Source organism: Pseudophryne corroboree, chromosome 11, assembly GCF_028390025.1.
Source record: "Pseudophryne corroboree isolate aPseCor3 chromosome 11, aPseCor3.hap2, whole genome shotgun sequence".
Lineage (NCBI taxonomy): Eukaryota > Metazoa > Chordata > Amphibia > Anura > Myobatrachidae > Pseudophryne > Pseudophryne corroboree.
The window spans coordinates 296,636,664-296,657,819 of NC_086454.1; the positions used below are offsets into that span (position 1 = coordinate 296,636,664).

Genomic DNA, 21,156 nt, shown 5'->3' on the forward strand with positions numbered 1-21,156 from the left:
CTGGGCACATCTAAAGAAAGCTTTAGGACTATCTGGTGTGCACTGGCTCCTCCCCCTATGACCCTCCTCCAAGCCTCAGTTAGATCTCTGTGCCCGAACGAGAAGGGTGCACACTAGGGGCTCTCCTGAGCTTCTTAGTGAAAGTTTTAGTTTAGGTTTTTTATTTTCAGTGAGACCTGCTGGCAACAGGCTCACTGCATCGAGGGACTAAGGCAGGCATGTCCAAACTGCGGCACTCCAGCTGTTGAGAAACTACACATCCCAGCATGCCCTGACACAGCTTTAGCATTCTCTGTCAGCAAAACTGGGTCAAGGCATGCTGGTATATGTAGTTTCACAACAGCTGGAGGGCCGCAGTTTGGACATGCCTGGACTAAGGGGAGAAGAAGCGAACTCACCTGCGTGCAGAGTGGATTGGGCTTCTTAGGCTACTGGACATTAGCTCCAGAAGGACGATCACAGGCCCAGCTTGGATGGGTCCCAGAGCCGCGCCGCCGGCCCCCTTACAGAGCCAGAAGGCAGAAGAGGTCCAGAAAAATCGGCGGCAGAAGACGTCCTGTCTTCAACAAGGTAGCGCACAGCACTGCAGCTGTGCGCCATTGCTCTCAGCACACTTCACACTTCTGTCACTGAGGGTGCAGGGCGCTGGGGGGGGGGGGGGGGGCGCCCTGAGACGCAATAAAAACACCTTGGATGGCAAAAAAATGCATCACATATAGCTCCTGGGCTATATGGATGCATTTAACCCCTGCCAAAATACATAGAAAAACGGGGGATAAGGCCGCCGATAAGGGGGCGGAGCCTATCTCCTCAGCACACTGGCGCCATTTTCCCTCACAGCTCCGTTGGAGGGAAGCTCCCTGTCTCTCCCCTGCAGTCACTACACTACAGAAAGGGTTAAAAAAGAGAGGGGGGCACTAATTAGGCGCAGTATTAACTATACAGCAGCTATAAGGGGAAAAACACTTATATAAGGTTATCCCTGTATATATATATATAGCGCTCTGGTGTGTGCTGGCAAACTCTTCCTCTGTCTCCCCAAAGGGCTAGTGGGGTCCTGTCCTCTATCAGAGCATTCCCTGTGTGTGTGCTGTATGTCGGTACTTTTGTGTCGACATGTATGAGGAGAAAAATGATGTGGAGACGGAGCAGATTGCCTGTAATAGTGATGTCACCCCCTAGGGGGTCGACACCTGAGTGGATGAACTGTTGGAAGGAATTACGTGACAGTGTCAGCTCTGTATAAAAGACAGTGGTTGACATGAGACAGCCGGCTACTCAGCTTGTGCCTGTCCAGACGTCTCATAGGCCGTCAGCGGCTCTAAAGCGCCCGTTACCTCAGATGGCAGATATAGACGCCGACACGGATACTGACTCCAGTGTCGACGGTGAAGAGACGAATGTGACTTCCAGTAGGGCCACACGTTACATGATTGAGGCAATGAAAAATGTTTTACACATTTCTGATAATACGAGTACCACCAAAAAAAAGGGGTATTATGTTCGGTGAGGAAAAACTACCTGTAGTTTTCCTGAATCTGAGAAATTAAATGAGGTGTGTGATGATGCGTGGGTTTCCCCCGATAACAACTGATAATTTCTAAATGTTATTGGCATTATATCCTTTCCCGCCAGAGGTTAGGGTGCGTTGGGAAACACCCCCTAGGGTGGATAAAGCGCTCACGCGCTTGTAAGGGCTCTACCTTCGCCTGAAATGGCCGCCCTTAAGGATCCTGCTGATAGAAAGCAGGAGGGTATCCTAAAAGGTATTTACACACATACTGGTGTTATACTGCGACCAGCAATCGCCTCAGCCTGGATGTGCAGTGCTGGGTTGGCGTGGTCGGATTCCCTGACTGAAAATATTGATACCCTAGATAGGGACAGTATATTTTTGCCTATAGAGCATTTAAAAGATGCATTTCTATATATGCGTGATGCACAGCGGAATAATTGCCGACTGGCATCAAGTCTAAACGCGTTGTCCATTTCTACCAGTAGAGGGTTATGGACACGTCAGTGGTCAGGTGATGCGTATTCCAAACGGCATTTGGAAGTATTGCTTTATTAAGAGGAGTTATTTGGGGTCGGTCTTTCAGACCTGGTGGCCACGGCAACAGCTGGGAATTCCACGTTTGTACCCCAGGTCGCCTCTCAACATGAGAAGACGCCGTATTATCAGGCGCAGTCTTTTCGTGGACAAGCGGGCAAAAGGTTCCTCATTTCTGCCCCGTGACAGAGGGAGAGGAAAAAGGCTGCAGAAATCAGCCAGTTCCCAGGAACAGAAACCCTCTCCCGCCTCTGCCAAGCCCTCAGTATACGCTGGGGCTTTACAAGCAGAATCAGGCACGGTGGGGGGCCCGTCTCAATGAATTTCAGCGCGCAGTGGGCTCACTCGCAAGTAGACCCCTGGATCCTTCAGGTGATATCTCAGGGGTACAAATTAGAATTCGAGACGTCTCCCCCTCGCCGTTTCCTAAAGTCGGCTTTACCGATGTCTCCTTCTGACAGGGAGACAGTTTTGGAAGCCATTCACAAGCTGTATTCCCAGCAGGTGATAATCAAGATACCCCTCCTGCAACAGGGAACGGGGTATTATTCCACACTGTTGTGGTACCGAAGCCAGACGGCTCGGTGAGACCGATTCTAAATCTAAAATCTTTGAACACTTACATACAGAGGTTCAAATTCAAGATTGAGTCACTCAGAGCAGTGATTGCGAACCTGGAAGAAGGGGACTACATGATGTCTCGGGACATCAAGGATGCTTACCTTCATGTCAAAATTTACCCTTCTCACCAAGGGTACCTCAGGTTTATGGTACAGAACTGTCACTATCAGTTCAGACGCTGCCGTATGGATGGTCCACGGCACCCCGGGTCTTTACCAAGGTAATGGCCGAAATGATGATATTCCTTCGAAGGAAGGGAATTTTAGTTATCCCTTACTTGGACGATTCCCTGATAAGGGTAAGATCCAGGGAACAGTTGGAGGTCGGTGTAGCACTATCTCAGGTAGTGTTGCGGCAGCACGATTGGATTCTCAATATTCCAAAATCGCACCTGGTTCCGACGACGTGTCTTCTGTTCCTAGGGATGATCCTGGACACAGTCCAGAAAAAGGTGTTTCTCCCGGAGGAGAAAGCCAGGGAGTTATCCGAGCTAGTCAGGAACCTCCTAAAACCGAGCCAAGTCTCAGTGCATCAATGCACAAGGGTTCTGAGTAAAATGGTGGCTTCCTACGAAACAATCCCATTCGGCAGATTCCACGCAAGAACTTTCCAGTGGGACCTGCTGGACAATTGGTCCGGGTCGCATCTTCAGATGCATCAGCGGATAACCCTGTCACCAAGGACAAGGGTGTCCCTCCTGTGGTGGTTGCAGAGTGCTCATCTTCTAGAGGGCCGCAGATTAGGCATTCAGGACTGGGTCCTGGTGACCACGGATGACAGCCTGCGAGGCTGGGGAGCAGTCACACAGGGAAGGAATATCCAGGGCTTATGGTCAAGCCTGGAGACATCACTTCACATAAATATCCTGAAGCTAAGGGACATTTACAATGCTCTAAGCTTAGCAAGACCTCTGCTTCAAGGTCAGCCGGTGTTGATCCAGTCGGACAACATCACGGCAGTCACCCACGTAAACAGACAGGGTGGCACAAGAAGCAGGAGGGCAATGGCAGAAGCTGCAAGGATTCTTTGCTGGGCGGAAAATCATGTGATAGCACTGTCAGCAGTATTCATTCCGGGAGTGGACAACTGGGAAGCAGACTTCCTCAGCACGACCTCCACCCGGGAGAGTGGGGACTTCACCCAGAAGTCTTCCACATGATTAAAAACTCGACAGGTATTGCGCCAGGTCCAGGGACCCTCAGGCAATAAGCTGTAGACGCTCTGGTAACACCGTGGGTGTACCAGTCAGGGTATGTGTTCCCTCCTCTGCCTCTCATACCCAAGGTACTGAGATTGATAAGATGGAGAGGAGTAAACACTATATTCGTGGTTCCGGATTGGCCAAGAAGGACTTGGTAACCGGAACTTCAAGAGATGCTCACGGAGGATCCGTGGCCTCTACCTCTAAGAAGGGACCTGCTCCAGCAAGGACCCTGTCTGTTCCAAGACTTACCGCGGCTGCGTTTGACGGCATGGCGGTTGAACGCCGGATCCTGAAGGAAAAAAGGCATTCCGGATGAAGTCATCCCTATCCTGATCAAAGCCAGGAAGGATGTAACCGCAAAAACATTATCACCGCAATTGGCGAAAATATGTTGCGTGGTGCGAGGCCAGTAAGGCCCGACGGAGGAAATTCAACTGGGTCGATTCCTACATTTCCTGCAAACAGGAGTGTCTATGGGCCTGAAATTGGGGTCCATTAAGGTTCAAATTTCGGCCCTGTCAATTTTCTTCCAAAAAAGAACTAGCTTCAGTCCCTGAAGTTCAGACGTTTGTAAAAGGGGTACTGCATATACAGCCTCCTTTTGTGCCTCCAGTGGCACTTTGGGATCTCAATGTAGTTTTGGGTTCCAAAAGTCACATTGGTTTGAACCACTTAAATCTGTGGAGTTAAAATATCTCACATGAAAAGTGGTCATGCTGTTGGCCCTGGCCTGGGCCAGGCGCGTGTCAGAATTGGCGGCTTTATCCTGAAAAAGCCCTTATCTGATTTTCCATTCGGACAGGGCGGAATTGAGGACTCGTCCTCCGTTTCTCCCCAAGGTGGTTTCAGCGTTTCACCTGAACCAACCTATTTGTGGTGCCTGCGGCTACTAGGGACTTGGAGGCCTCCAAGTTGCTAGACGTTGTCAGTACCCTGAAAATATGTTTCCAGGACGGCTGGAGTCAGGAAATCTGCCTCGCTGTTTATCCTGTATGCACCCAACAAGCTGGGTGCTCCTGCTTCTAAGCAGACTATTGCTCGTTGGATTTGTAGTACAATTCAGCTTGCACATTCTGTGGCAGGCCTGCCACAGCCAAAAATCTGTAAATGCCCACTCCACAAGGAAGGTGGGCTCATCTTGGGCGGCTGCCCGAGGGGTCTCGGCTTTACAACTTTGCCGAGCAGCTACTTGGTCAGGAGCAAATACGTTTGTAAAATTCTACAAAATTGATATCCTGGCTGAGGAGGACCTGGAGTTCTCTCATTTGGTGCTGCAGAGTCATCCGCACTCTCCCGCCCGTTTGGGAGCTTTGGTATAATCCCCATGGTCCTTACGGAGTCCCCAGCATCCACTTAGGACGTTAGAGAAAATAAGAATTTACTTACCGATAATTCTATTTCTCATAGTCCGTAGTGGATGCTGGGCGCCCATCCCAAGTGCGGATTGTCTGCAATACTTGTACATAGTTATTGTTACAAAAATCGGGTTATTACTGTTGTGAGCCATCTTTCAGAGGCTCCTCTGTTATCATGCTGTTAACTGGGTTCAGATCACAGGTTATACGGTGTGATTGGTGTGGCTGGTATGAGTCTTACCCGGGATTCAAAATCCTTCCTTATTGTGTACGCTCGTCCGGGCACAGTATCCTAACTGAGGCTTGGAGGAGGGTCATAGGGGGAGGAGCCAGTGCACACCAGATAGTCCTAAAGCTTTCTTTAGATGTGCCCAGTCTCCTGCGGAGCTGCTATTCCCCATGGTCCTTACGGAGTCCCCAGCATCCACTACGGACTATGAGAAATAGAATTATCGGTAAGTAAATTCTTATTTTTTTGTACTCATGGGTCTGGTTATGTATATGATGATTACTTGAAGGTGAAGACATTTTTCTCCCTATTCACCTCCCCCCCACACACACACACACACACACACACACACACACACACACACACACACACACACACACACACACACACACACACACACACACACACACACTTCTGTCTCCTTTGTTATCTGTTACACCTGTGTAAATATGATAAACATTTTTTTTTTTTAATAATTCCACTTGTAACTTAAAAAAAAAAAAATTGTTTTGATTGGAGTTCACTGTGTGTGTGTATATATATATGTGTGTGTATATATATATATATATATATATTTCTCTAACGTCCTAGTGGATGCTGGGGACTCCGTCAGGACCATGGGGAATAGCGGCTCCGCAGGAGACAGGGCACAAAAAGTAAGCTTTTAGGATCACATGGTGTGTACTGGCTCCTCCCCCTATGACCCTCCTCCAAGCCTCAGTTAGGTTTTTGTGCCCGTCCGAGCAGGGTGCAATCTAGGTGGCTCTCATAAAGATCTGCTTAGAAAAAGTTTTTTAGGTTTCTTATTTTCAGTGAGTCCTGCTGGCAACAGGCTCACTGCTACGAGGGACTTAGGGGAGAGAAGTGAACTCACCTGCGTGCAGGATGGATTTGCTTCTTAGGCTACTGGACACCATTAGCTCCAGAGGGATCGAACACAGGCCCAGCCATGGAGTCCGGTCCCGGAGCCGTGCCGCCGACCCCCCTTGCAGATGCCGAAGTTGAAGAGGTCCAGAGGTCCGGAAACAGGCGGCAGAAGACTTTCAGTCTTCATAAGGTAGCGCACAGCACTGCAGCTGTGCGCCATTGTTGTCGGCACACTTCACACCAGCGGTCACTGAGGGTGCAGGGCGCTGGGGGGGGCGCCCTGGGCAGCAATGTATAATACCTTTTTCTATGGCTAAAATACATCACATATAGCCCTTGAGGCTATATGGATGTATTTAACCCCTGCCATATATCGCAAACTCCGGGAGAAGAGCCCGCCGTTTTAGGGGGCGGGGCCTATTCTCCTCAGCACACAGCGCCATTTTCCTGCTCAGCTCCGCTGTGAGGAAGGCTCCCAGGACTCTCCCCTGCACTGCACTACAGAAACAGGGTAAAACAGAGAAGGGGGGCATATTTTGGCGATATTTTTATATATTAAGCGCATATAACAGAAACAACACCTTTTAGGGTTGTTTATATACATTTTTATAGCGCTTTGGTGTGTGCTGGCAAACTCTCCCTCTGTCTCCCCAAAGGGCTAGTGGGGTCCTGTCTTCGATAAGAGCATTCCCTGTGTGTCTGCTGTGTGTCGGTACGTGTGTGTCGACATGTATGAGGACGATGTTGGTGTGGAGGCGGAGCAATTGCCGGTAATGGTGATGTCACCCCCTAGGGAGTCGACACCGGAATGGATGGCTTTAATTATGGAATTACGTGATAATGTTAGCACGCTGCAAAAGTCAGTTGACGACATGAGACGGCCGGAAAACCAGTTAGTACCTGTCCAGGCGTCTCAGGCACCGTCAGGGGCTGTAAAACGTCCCTTACCTCAGTCAGTCGACACAGGTACCGACACAGATGAATCTAGTGTCGACGGTGTAGAAAGAAACGTATTTTCCAATAGGGCCACACGTTATATGATCACGGCAATGAAGGAGGCTTTGCATATCTCTGATACTGCAGGTACCTCAAAGGGGGGTATTATGTGGGGTGTGAAAAAACTACCTGTAGCTTTTCCAGAATCAGAGGAATTGAATGACGTGTGTGATGAAGCGTGGGTTAACCCCGATAGAAAACTGCTAATTTCAAAGAAGTTATTGGCATTATACCCTTTCCCACCAGAGGTTAGGGCGCGCTGGGAAACACCCTCTAGGGTGGATAAGGCGCTCACACGCTTATCAAAACAAGTGGCGTTACCGTCTCCTGATACGGCCGCCCTCAAGGATCCAGCTGATAGGAGGCTGGAAACTACCCTGAAGAGTATATACACACATACTGGTGTTATACTGCGACCAGCAATAGCCTCAGCCTGGATGTGCAGTGCTGGGGTGGTGTGGTCGGATTCCCTGACTGAAAATATTGATACCCTGGATAGGGACAGTATTTTATTGACTATAGAGCAATTAAAGGATGCTTTTCTTTATATGCGAGATGCTCAGAGGGATATTTGCACTCTGGCATCGAGAGTAAGTGCGATGTCCATATCTGCCAGAAGAAGTTTATGGACGCGACAGTGGTCAGGTGATGCGGATTCCAAACGGCATATGGAAGTATTGCCGTATAAAGGAGAGGAATTATTTGGGGTCGGTCTATCGGATCTGGTGGCCACGGCAACAGCCGGAAAATCCACTTTTTTACCTCAGGTCACCTCCCAACAGAAAAAGACACCGTCTTTTCAGCCGCAGTCCTTTCGTTCCTATAAGAACAAGCGGGCAAAAGGACAGTCATATTTGCCCAGAGGCAAAGGAAAGGGTAAGAGGGTGCAGCAAGCAACTACTTCCCACGAACAGAAGCCCTCCCCGGCTTCTACAAAGCCCTCAGCATGACGCTGGGGCTGTGCAAGCGGACTCAGGGGCGGTGGGGGGTCGACTAAAGATTTTCAGCACACAGTGGGCGCGCTCACAGGTGGACCCTTGGATCCTGCAGGTAGTATCTCAGGGTTACAAGTTGGAATTCGAAAAGTCTCCCCCTCGCCGGTTCCTAAAGTCTGCTTTACCAACGTCTCCCTCAGAAAGGGCGACTGTATTGGAAGCCATTCACAAGCTGTATTCTCAGCAGGTGATAGTCAAGGTACCCCTCCTACAACAGGGAAAGGGGTATTATTCCACACTATTTGTGGTACCGAAGCCGGACGGTTCGGTAAGACCTATTCTAAATCTGAAATCCTTGAACCTGTACATACAGAAATTCAAGTTCAAGATGGAGTCACTCAGAGCAGTGATAGCGAATCTGGAAGAAGGGGACTTCATGGTGTCCCTGGACATAAAAGATGCTTATCTGCATGTCCCAATTTACCCTTCACACCAAGGGTATCTCAGGTTCGTGATACAAAACTGTCATTATCAGTTTCAAACGCTGCCGTTTGGTTTGTCCACGGCACCTCGGGTCTTTACCAAGGTAATGGCCGAAATGATGGTTCTTCTACGAAGAAAAGGCGTATTAATTATCCCTTACTTGGACGATCTCCTGATAAGGGCAAGGTCCAGAGAACAGCTGGAAGTCGGAGTAGCACTAACCCAAGTAGTGCTTCAACAACACGGGTGGATTCTGAATCTTCCAAAATCTCAATTGACCCCGACGACACGTCTGCTGTTCCTGGGAATGATTCTGGACACTGTTCAGAAAAAGGTGTTTCTCCCGGAGGAGAAAGCAAGGGAGTTATCCGAACTTGTCAGGAACCTCCTAAAACCAGGAAATGTGTCAGTACATCAATGCACAAGAGTCCTGGGAAAGATGGTGGCTTCTTACGAAGCAATTCCATTCGGCAGATTCCACGCACGAATATTTCAGTGGGATCTGCTGGACAAATGGTCCGGATCGCATCTGCACATGCATCAGCGGATAACACTGTCACCAAGAACAAGGGTGTCTCTTCTGTGGTGGTTGCAGAGTGCCCATCTGTTAGAGGGCCGCAGATTCGGCATACAGGACTGGGTCCTGGTGACTACGGATGCCAGCCTACGAGGCTGGGGAGCAGTCACACAGGGAAGAAACTTCCAGGGCGTGTGGTCGAACCTGGAGACGTCTCTTCACATAAATATACTGGAGCTAAGAGCGATTTACAATGCTCTAAGCCTGGCAAAACCGCTGCTTCAGGGTCAGCCGGTGTTGATCCAGTCGGACAAAATCACGGCAGTCGCCCACGTAAACAGACAGGGCGGCACGAGAAGCAGAAGAGCAATGACAGAAGCTGCAAGGATTCTTCGCTGGGCGGAAAATCATGTCATAGCACTGTCAGCAGTGTTCATTCCGGGAGTGGACAACTGGGAAGCAGACTTCCTCAGCAGACACGACCTCCACCCGGGAGAGTGGGGACTTCATCCAGAAGTCTTCCACATGATTGTGAACCGTTGGGAAAAACCAAAGGTGGACATGATGGCGTCCCGCCTCAACAAGAAACTGGACAGATATTGCGCCAGGTCAAGAGACCCTCAGGCAATAGCTGTGGACGCTCTGGTAACACCGTGGGTGTACCAGTCCGTGTATGCGTTTCCTCCTCTGCCTCTCATACCAAAGGTACTGAGAATTATACGGCTACGGGGAGTAAGAACAATACTCGTGGCTCCGGATTGGCCGAGAAGGACTTGGTACCCGGAACTTCAAGAGATGCTCACGGAAGAGCCGTGGCCTCTACCGTTAAGAAGGGATCTGCTTCAGCAGGGACCTTGTATGTTCCAAGACTTACCGCGACTGCGTTTGACGGCATGGCGGTTGAACGCCGGATTCTAAAAGAAAAGGGCATTCCAGAGGAAGTTATTCCTACCTTGATTAAAGCCAGGAAGGAAGTGACCGCACAACATTATCACCGCATTTGGAGAAAATATGTTGCGTGGTGTGAGGCCAAGAAGGCCCCAACGGAGGAATTTCAATTGGGTCGATTCCTACATTTCCTGCAGGCAGGATTGTCTATGGGCCTCAAATTGGGGTCTATTAAGGTTCAAATTTCGGCCTTATCGATTTTCTTCCAGAAAGAATTGGCTTCAGTGCCTGAAGTACAAACCTTTGTCAAAGGTGTACTACATATACAGCCCCCGATTGTGCCTCCAGTGGCACCGTGGGATCTCAACGTAGTTTTGGATTTTCTCAAATCCCATTGGTTTGAGCCGCTCAAATCGGTAGATTTGAAGTATCTTACATGGAAAGTAACCATGCTACTGGCCCTGGCTTCAGCCAGGAGAGTATCAGAGTTGGCGGCTTTATCGTACAAAAGCCCATATCTGATTTTCCATTCGGACAGGGCAGAACTGCGGACGCGTCCTCAGTTTCTGCCTAAGGTGGTTTCGGCTTTTCACTTGAACCAGCCTATTGTGGTGCCTGCGGCTACTAGCGACTTGGAGGACTCCAAGTTGCTGGACGTTGTCAGAGCATTGAAAATATATATTTCAAGGACGGCTGGAGTCAGAAAATCTGACTCGCTGTTTATCCTGTATGCACTCAACAAGATGGGTGCTCCTGCGTCTAAGCAGACGATTGCTCGTTGGATTTGTAGCACAATCCAACTTGCACATTCTGTGGCAGGCCTGCCACAGCCTAAATCTGTAAATGCCCACTCCACAAGGAAGGTGGGCTCATCTTGGGCGGCTGCCCGAGGGGTCTCGGCATTACAACTTTGCCGAGCAGCTACGTGGTCAGGGGAGAACACGTTTGTAAAATTTTACAAATTTGATACTCTGGCTAAGGAGGACCTGGAGTTCTCTCATTCGGTGCTGCAGAGTCATCCGCACTCTCCCGCCCGTTTGGGAGCTTTGGTATAATCCCCATGGTCCTGACGGAGTCCCCAGCATCCACTAGGACGTTAGAGAAAATATGAATTTACTTACCGATAATTCTATTTCTCATAGTCCGTAGTGGATGCTGGGCGCCCATCCCAAGTGCGGATTGTCTGCAATACTTGTACATAGTTATTGTTACAAAAATCGGGTTATTATTGTTGTGAGCCATCTTTTCAGAGGCTTCTTCGTTGTTATCATACTGTTAACTGGGTTCAAATCACAAATTGTACGGTGTGATTGGTGTGGCTGGTATGAGTCTTACCCGGGATTCAAGATTCTTCCTTATTGTGTACGCTCGTCCGGGCACAGTACCTAACTGAGGCTTGGAGGAGGGTCATAGGGGGAGGAGCCAGTACACACCATGTGATCCTAAAAGCTTACTTTTTGTGCCCTGTCTCCTGCGGAGCCGCTATTCCCCATGGTCCTGACGGAGTCCCCAGCATCCACTATGGACTATGAGAAATAGAATTATCGGTAAGTAAATTCTTATATATATATATATATATATATATATATATATATATATATATATATATATATATATATATATATATATATATATATATATATATATATATATATATAAGAAGTAAGACTTAACATGGGAGTACCATTCATCAGAATGACCATGGCAGCCAATGGCTGTGAAGGTCTTATGCTGGACTTTTCTCTTACCGCTGATGTTTCACAGGCCACTTAACGGACAATTTGTTTCCTCCTAAAAATTGAAATTTTTTTTTCTTTTTAAAGTTTAAATCTATTTCGAATAATATATTTCAATATTTTTTTAAAAAGCCACTTTTTTGCACTCCAACCCTCTAACCAATATTTTAATTATTATTTACCCCCCCTAGCATCATTTGACTGTTTTACCCTCCCCCCCCCCCCCCCCCCCCCCCTTCCTTCCTTTCCCAATGGACACACTGCCCCTCCCCCACATGCAGAGCGAAGCAGAGCTTGTGTTAAAGGGAACTGATCTGCAGCCAAATTGTGTTTGGAGAGGAACTATCTCATTTAAACTGGATATGCAGTGACATCAGCAGGACCTCCACTGGCAAAACGCAGTGTAGACCTCTTCCTGCTTGCACGAATGGATCCATGTAAACTAGATGTAATAGAAGCAGGCCTAGATGCAGTCTGCCCTCTGGGCCTAATTTAGATTTGAACGCAATGCCGATGTTCACACAACTGAGCGATTATCGGTAGACTGCGCATATGATGTGATCACACGCACAGTAAAGATTTATTTGCAGACTGATTGACGGGAAGGATCTCTCTGGGGGAGGTAACAGTGTGGCATAAAAAATAAATGCTTGTCATGAGCGTTTTTGTGGTGTGATTCTGCTGTCAACTGCGATCCTGTACGTAGAGCATCGCTACTGCCACGCCCAGTCTGCTTGACCATAGACTCACTGGAGGAGTCTTTTATGTTCTCTTTGCGTCGGTGCTGCATATGTGTACGCGTTTGCTGTGGATTTTGTGATGGCTCCGGTGGACATTTCTATTCTATTCTGGGTGGCAGCTTCACTTGTGATGCTTAGCAAATCTGTAGGCTGAGAAATCCCATCTGCGTAGACATGTGCGTGCAAATCTGACTCAGGCTCTGAAGCCTGTAGTACTGGCATACTAAGGATCTATGGGGGTCTTTCCGAGTTGATTGCTAGCTGCCGTTCAGCGCAGCGATCAGGCTAAAAATCGGCATTTCTGTGCATGCGTATGCACCGCATTGCGCACGCGCGACGTATGGGTACAAAGTCCTTTGTGGTTTTGCACAGGTTCTAGCGACGTTTTCATTCGCACTGGCGGCCGCACGAAGATTGACAAGAAGGGGGCGTTTCTGGGTGTCAACTGACCGTTTTCAGGGAGTGCTTAGAAAAACGCAGGCGTGCCAGGGAAAACGCAGGCGTGGCTGGGCGAACGCTGGGCGGGTGTGTGACGTCAAAAGCCAACCCCCCAACGTTAGAATCAACGCACACGTAGAGTAAGTCCAGGGCTGGTCTTGTTTTGCGCAAAATGTTTTTGCAGGCGCTCTGCTGCACAGGCGTTCGCACACTTGCAAAGCGAAAATACACTCCCCGGTGGGTGGCGACTATGCGTTTGCACGGCTGCTAAAAACTGCTAGCGAGTGAACAACTCTGAATGATGACCAATATCACTCCAGGCTCGCCCCAAGGTCAGCAGAAGAAGAATAAAGAAAAGCTATGTCTGTTGCTGTCTTTATGGAGGGATAATTCCTGTCTTGTACTTCCTGGTAGTTGGTTTGAGACTTGTGTTCTGCTTGTAAGTACCTGGCTTTTATTTCTGCAGCGGGGTACACTGTGTTCCACAGGGAAACATCGGGGTGTAGAGTTGGATCTTGATCCAGAGGCACCACCAGGCTAAAGCTTTGACTGTTCCCAGGATGCATTGCATGGCCTCCTCTATAACCCTGCCTCCAGACACTGGAGCTCAGTTTGTAAGTTGGTGCCTGCAGAGCAGGTCACTTAACAGGTGGGGCTGCGCTAGGCAGCCCTGAAATGAGCTTTTGTTAGAAGAATCTTCAAGGGCTGCAGCACTTTTATGTCCTAGTGACATGCTGTGCTGCATCTCCAACACCTCCCCAGCAGCGCCACATACTCTCGCTGGCTGAGTTCCTGGGTACTTACGGCGGAGGCGCTCCGGGTTCCCAGACACACGCCGCTGGCGCTCTCCAGGATCGCTTGGCTGCTTCTTTGGGAGGAGGTTAGAGGGTCCCCCAGGTGGGACCTGCTGAAATCGCGTTCTGGTCGCGGTCTTAGGAGACGGACTGCGACGCTGGCGTGGACACTGTGTTAGAGCAGGGACCCCACTATATCCACCAGGGCAGGGAGCACAGGTCGGATTACACAAAAATCCATTTAATAAGGCTCCATAGTACCCGGTGGGGAGGACCAGCATAGGGTATAAGGCGCTTGGCCTGTAGCCCCAGCTCCGGGTGCCATCTACTGCTGGTGTTCCCGCCCTGGAGCTGTATTTCTCTGACGTCCTAAGTGGATGCTGGGACTCCGTAAGGACCATGGGGAATAGCGGCTCCGCAGGAGACTGGGCACAACTAAAGAAAGCTTTAGGACTACCTGGTGTGCACTGGCTCCTCCCACTATGACCATCCTCCAGACCTCAGTTAGAATCTTGTGCCCGGCTGAGCTGGATGCACACTAGGGGCTCTCCTGAGCTCCTAGAAAAGAAAGTATATTTTAGGTTTTTTATTTTCAGTGAGATCTGCTGGCAACAGACTCACTGCTACGAGGGACTAAGGGGAGAAGAAGCGAACCTACCTGACTGGAGATAGTTTGGGCTTCTTAGGCTACTGGACACCATTAGCTCCAGAGGGATCAAACACAGGACCCGACCTCGATCGTTCGGTCCCGGAGCCGCGCCGCCATCCCCCTTACAGAGCCAGAAGCATGAAGATGGTCCTGGAAATCGGCGGCAGAAGACTTCGGTCTTCAACAAGGTAGCGCACAGCACTGCAGCTGTGCGCCATTGCTCCTCATGCACACCTCACATTCCGGTCACTGATGGGTGCAGGGCGCTGAGGGGGGGCGCCCTGAGCAGCAATATGAATACCTTGGCTGTCAAAAAATCACAATATATAGTCCCAGAGGCTATATATGTGATAAATACCCCTGCCAGAATCCATAAAAAAAGCGGGAGAAAAGTCCGCCGAAAAAGGGGCGGGGCTATCTCCTTCAGCACACTGGCGCCATTTTTTCTTCACAGTGCAGCTGGAAGAAAGCTCCCCAGGCTCTCCCCTGTAGTTTTCAGGCTCAAAGGGTTAAAAAGAGAGGGGGGGGCACTAAATTTAGGCGCAATATATGTATACAAGCAGCTATTGGGGGAAAAATCACTCATTATATAGCGCTCTGGTGTGTGCTGGCATACTCTCTCTCTGTCTCCCCAACGGACTTTGTGGGGTCCTGTCCTCAGTCAGAGCATTCCCTGTGTGTGTGCGGTGTGTCGGTACGGCTGTGTCGACATGTTGGATGAGGAAGGTTACGTGGAGGCGGAGCAGAGGCCGATAAATGGGATGTCGCCCCCTGTGGGGCCGACATCAGAGTGGATGGATAGGTGGAAGGTATTAACCGACAATGTCAACTCCTTACATAAAAGGCTGGATGACGTAACAGCTGTGGGACAGCCGGCTTCTCAGCCCGCGTCTGCCCAGGCGCCTCAAAGGCCATCAGGGGCTCAAAAAACGCCCGTTACCTCAGATGGCAGACACAGATGTCGACACGGAGTCTGACTCCAGTGTCGACGAGATTGAGACCTATACACAATCCACTAGGAACATCCGTTGCATGATCTCGGCAATGAAAAATGTGTTACACATTTCTGACATGAACCCAAGTACCACAAAAAGGGGTTTTATGTTTGGGGAGAAAAAGCAGCCAGTGTTTTGTTCCCCCATCAGATGAGTGAATGAAGTGTGTAAAGAAGCGTGGGTTCCCCCGATAAGAAACTGGTAATTTCTAAAAAGTTACTGATGGCGTACCCTTTCCCGCCAGAGGATAGGTCACGTTGGGAGAGATCCCCTAGGGTGGATAAGGCGCTCACACGTTTGTCAAAAAAGGTGGCACTGCCGTCTTAGGATACGGCCACTTTGAAGGAGCCTGCTGATAAAAAGCAGGAGGCTATCCTGAAGTCTGTATATACACACTCAGGTACTATACTGAGACCTGCAATTGCCTCAGCATGAATAGTGCTGCTGCAACGTGGTCTGATACCCTGTCGGATAATATTAATACCCTAGACAGAGATAATATTTTGCTAACATAGAGCATATTAAAGACGTCGTCTTATATATGAGGGATGCACAGAGGGATATTTGCCGGCTGGCATCCAGAATTAAGGCAATGTCCATTCTGCCAGGAGGGTATTAGAGACCCGGCAGTGGACAGGTGATGCTGACTTTAAAAGGCACATGGAGATTCTGCCTTATAAGGGTAAGGAATTGTTTGGGGATGGTCTCTGGGACCTCGTATCCACAGCAACAGCTGGGAAGAAAATTTTTTCTCTGACGTCCTAGTGGATGCTGGGAACTCCGTAAGGACCATGGGGAATAGCGGGCTCCGAAGGAGGCTGGGCACTCTAGAAAGATCTTAGACTACCTGGTGTGCACTGGCTCCTCCCACTATGACCCTCCTCCAAGCCTCAGTTAGATTTCGTGCCCGGCGAGGTTGGATGCACACTAGGGGCTCTCCTGAGCTCTTAGAAAGTAATAGTCTTAGATTTTTTTATTTTCAGTGAGACCTGCTGGCAACAGGCTCACTGCAGCGAGGGACTAAGGGGAGAAGAAGCGAACTCGCCTGCTTGCAGCCGGATTGGGCTTCTTAAGCTACTGGACACCATTAGCTCCAGAGGGATCGACCGCAGGCCCAGCCTTGATGTTCGGTCCCGGAGCCGCGCCGCCGTCCCCCTTACAGAGCCAGAAGCAAGAAGATGGTCCGGAAAATCGGCGGCATGAAGACTCTGTCTTCACCAAGGTAGCGCACAGCACTGCAGCTGTGCGCCATTGCTCCTCTCACACACTTCACACTCCGGTCACTGAGGGTGCAGGGCGCTGGGGGGGGCGCCCTGAGGCAGCAATAAAAACACCTTGGCTGGTTAGAATACCTCAATATATAGCCCCAGGGGCTATATATGAGGTAAATACCCCTGCCAGAATTCCATAAAAAACGGGAGAATAGGCCGCGAAAAAGGGGCGGAGCCTATCTCCTCAGCACACTGGCGCCATTTTCCCTCACAGCTCCGCTGGAAGGAAGCTCCCTAGCTCTCCCCTGCAGTCTACAAAGGGTTAATAAAGAGAGGGGGGGCACTAAATTTAGGCGCAGTATACATTATATATAAAAACAGCAGCTATAGGGGACATAACTTAGTTAGTCCCTGCATTATATAGCGCTCTGGTGTGTGCTGGCATACTCTCACTCTGTCCCCCCAAAGGGCTTTTGTGGGTCCTGTCCTCGTTTAGAGCATTCCCTGTGTGTCTGCGGTGTGTCGGTACGGCGGTGTCGACATGTTGAATGAGGAGGCTTATATGGTGACGGAACAGAGGCCGATATATGTGATGTCGCCCCCTGTGGGGCCGACACCAGAGTGGATGGATAGGTGAAAGGTATTAACCGACAGTGTCAACTCCTTACATAAAAGGGTGGATGACGTAACAGCTGTGGGACAGCCGGCTTCGCAGCCCGCGCCTGCCCAGGCGTCTCAAAGGCCATCAGGGGCTCAAAAACGCCCGCTCTCTCAGATGGCAGACACAGATGTCGACACGGAGTCTGACTCCAGTGTCGACAAGGTGGAGACATATACACAATCCACTAGGAATATCCGTGACTTGATCCCGGCAATAAAAAATGTGTTATACATTTCTGACTTTAACCCAAGCACCTCTAAAAATGGGTTTTAGGTTTGGGGAGAAAAAACAGGCAGTGTTTTGTTCCCCCATCAGATGAATAAATGAAGTGTGTAAAAAGCGTGGGTTCCCCCGTTAAGAAACTGGTAATTTATAAAAAGTTACTGATGGCGTACCCTTTCCCGCCAGGAGGATAAGTTACGCTGGGAGATATCCCCTAGGGTGGATAAGGCGCTCACACGTTTGTCAAAAAAGGTGGCACTGCCGTCTTAGGATACGGCCACTTTAATAGGTACCTGTTGATAAAAAACAGGAGGCTATCCTGAAGTCTGTATTTACACACTCAGGTACTAGACTGAGACCTGCAGATAGTGCTGCTGCAGCGTGGTTGGTGACCCTGTCAAACAGGGATACTAGTTGGCAAACATAAAAACATATTAAAGACGTCGTCTTATATATGGGGGATGCACAGAGGGATATTTTGCCGGCTGGCATCCAAAATAAATGTAATGTCCATTCTGTCAGGAGGGTATTAGAGACCTGTCACTGGACAGGTGATGCTGACTTAAAAAGCGCATAGAGAGCCTTATAAGGGTGAGGAATTATTTGGGGATGGTCTCTGGGACCTCGTATCCACAGCAACTGCTGGGAAGAAATAATTTTACCTCAGGTTTCCTCACAGACAAAGGTACAGTCCTTTCGGCTTCAGAAAAGCAAGCGGGTCAAATGGCGCTTCCTTTCTGTACAGAGACCAGAGTAGAGGGAAAAAGCTGCACCAGTCAGCCTGTTCCCAGAATCAAAATTCTTCCCCCGCCTCCTGTGAGTCCACACCATGACGCGGGTGCTCCACAGGTGTAGCCAGGTACGGTGGGGGGCCGTCTCAAAAATTTCAGCAATTAGTGGGCTCGCTCACAGGTGGATCCCTGTTTCTTTCAAGTAGTATTTCAGGGGTACAAGCTGGAATTCGAGATGTCTCCCCTCAGCTGTTAACTAAAATATGCCTTGCTGACAACTCCCTCAGGCAGGGAGGCTGTGCTAGAGGCAATTAATAAGCGGTATTCCCAGCAGGTAATACTCAAGGTGCCCCTACTTCAACAAGGACGGGGTTACTATTTTACACGGGTTGGGGTACCGAAACTGCATGGTTCGGTGTGACCCATTTTATATTTAAAATCCTTGAACACATACATAAAAAAATTCAAGTTCAAGATGGAATCGCTCAGGGCGGTTATTGCAAGCCTGGACGAGGGGGATTACATGGTATCCCGGGACATCAAGGATGCTTACCTGCATGTCCCCATTTACCATCCTCGCCAGGAGTACCTCAGATTTGTGGTACAGGATTACCATTACCAAGTCCAGACACTGCCGTTTGGACTGTACATGGCACCGAGGGTGTTTTATCAAGGTAATGGCCGAAATGATGATACTCCTTCGAAAAAAGGGAGTTGTAATTATCCCGTACTTGGCCAATCTCGTTATAAGGGCGAGGTCCAAGGAGCAGTTGGTAGTCGGGGTAGCACTATTTTGGAAAGTGCTACAACAGCATGGTTGGATTCTAAACAGTCCAAGGTCACAGCTGGTTCCTATGACACGTCTACTGTTCCTGGGGATGGTTCTGGACATAAACCAGAAATAGTGTTTCTCCCGGAGGAGAAAGCCAAGGAGTTGTCATCTCTAGTCAGAGACCTCCTGAAGCCAAAATAGGTAGCGGTGCATCATTGCACGCGAGTCCTGGGAAAAATGGTAGCTTCCTACGAAGCAATCCCATTAGGCAGGTTCCATACAAGAACTTTTCAGAGGGACCTGTTGGACAAGTGGTCCGGATCGCATCTTCCGATACATAGGCTGATAACCCTGTCTCCAAGGACCAGGGTATCTCTACTGTGGTGGCTGCAGAGTGCCCATCTTCAAGAGGGCCGCAGGTTCGGCATACAGGACTAGGTCCTAGTGACCATGGATTCCAGCCTTTGAGGCTGGGGGGCAGTCACACAGGGAAAAAACTTCCAGGGACTTTGGTCAAGTCAGGTTATTTCCCTACACATAAATATTCTGGACCTGAGGGCCATTTACAATGCCCTGAGGCCGGCAAGGCCTCTGCTTCAAAACCAGCCGGTCCTGATCCAATCAGACAACATCACGGCAGTCGCCCATGTAAACCAACAGGGCGGCACAAGAAGCAGGATGGCGATGGCAGAAGCCACAAGGATTCTCCGATAGGCGGAAAATCATGTGTTAGCACTGTCAGCAGTGTTCATTCCCGGAGTGGACAACTGGGAAGCAGATCTTCTCAACAGACACGACCTCCACCCGGGAGAATGGGGACTTCCTCCAGAAGTCTTCCAATAGGATTGTACACCATTGGGAAAGGCCACAGGTGGACATGATGGCGTCCCGCCTTAACAAAAAGCTATAAAAGATATTGCGCCAGGTCAAGGGACCCTCAGGCGATAGCTATGGACGCTCTGGTAACACCGTGGGTGTACCAGTCGGTTTATGTGTTCTCCCCTCTGCCTCTCATACCAAAGGTACTGAGAATAATAAGAAGGCGAGGAGTAAGAACGATACTCGTGGATGGCCAAGAAGAGCTTGGTACCCTGAACTTCAAGAATTTATATCAGAGGACCCATGGCCTCTGCCACTCAGACAGGACCTGCGGCAGCAGGGGCCCTGTCTGTTCCAAGACTTACCGCGGCTGCGTTTGAACGCCGGATCCTGAAGGAAAAGGGCATTCCGGAGGAAGTCATTCCTACGCTTACTAAAGCCAGGAAAGAGGTTACAGCAACTCATTATCACCGCATATGGCGAAAATATGTTGCATGGTGTGAGGCCGAAAGGGCCCCAACAGAGGAATTTCAACTAGGTCGATTTCTGCATTTCCTGCAAGCAGGAGTGACTATGGGCCTTAGATTGGTTTCCATTAAGGTACAGATCTCGGCTCTGTCGATTTTCTTTCAAAAAGAACTAGCTTCAGTACCTGAAGTTCAGACATTTATAAAAGGAGTGCTGCATAGTCAGCCCCCGTTTGTGCCTCCTGTGGCACCTTGGGATCTCAACGTGGTGTTGAGTTTCTTATAGTCACATTGGTTTGAGCCACTAAAAACCGTGGATCTGAAATATCTCACGTGGAAGGTGGTCATGTTATTGGCCTTGGCTTCGGCCAGGCAAGTATCAGAATTGGCGGCTTTATCATGTAAAAGCCCTTATCTGATTTTCCATATGGATAGGGCAGAATTGAGGACTCGTCCCCAGTTCTCCCTAAGGTGGTGTCAGCGTTTCACCTAAACCAGCCTATGGTGGTGCCTACGGCTACTAGGGACTTGGAGGACTCCAAGTTGTTAGACGTGGTCAGGGCCCTGAAAATATATGTTTCCAGAACGGCTGGAGTCAGAAAATCTGACTCGCTGTTTATCCTATATGCACCCAACAAGCTGGGTGCTCCTGCTTCTACGCAGACTATTGCTCGTTGGATTTGTAGTACAATTCAGCTTGCACATTCTGTGGCAGGCCTGCCACAGCCAAAAATCTGTCAATGCCCATTCCACAAGGAAGGTGGGCTCATCTTGGG

At 49.5% G+C, this 21,156-nt stretch overlaps 1 protein-coding gene across 2 annotated transcripts in view; it reads left to right on the forward strand.

Annotated features, from left to right (window-relative positions):
- Window positions 1-21,156, forward strand: part of AP1G1 (adaptor related protein complex 1 subunit gamma 1) — a 192,159-nt gene that overhangs the window by 46,238 nt on the left and 124,765 nt on the right. The gene's annotated exons all lie outside the window — the stretch shown is intronic.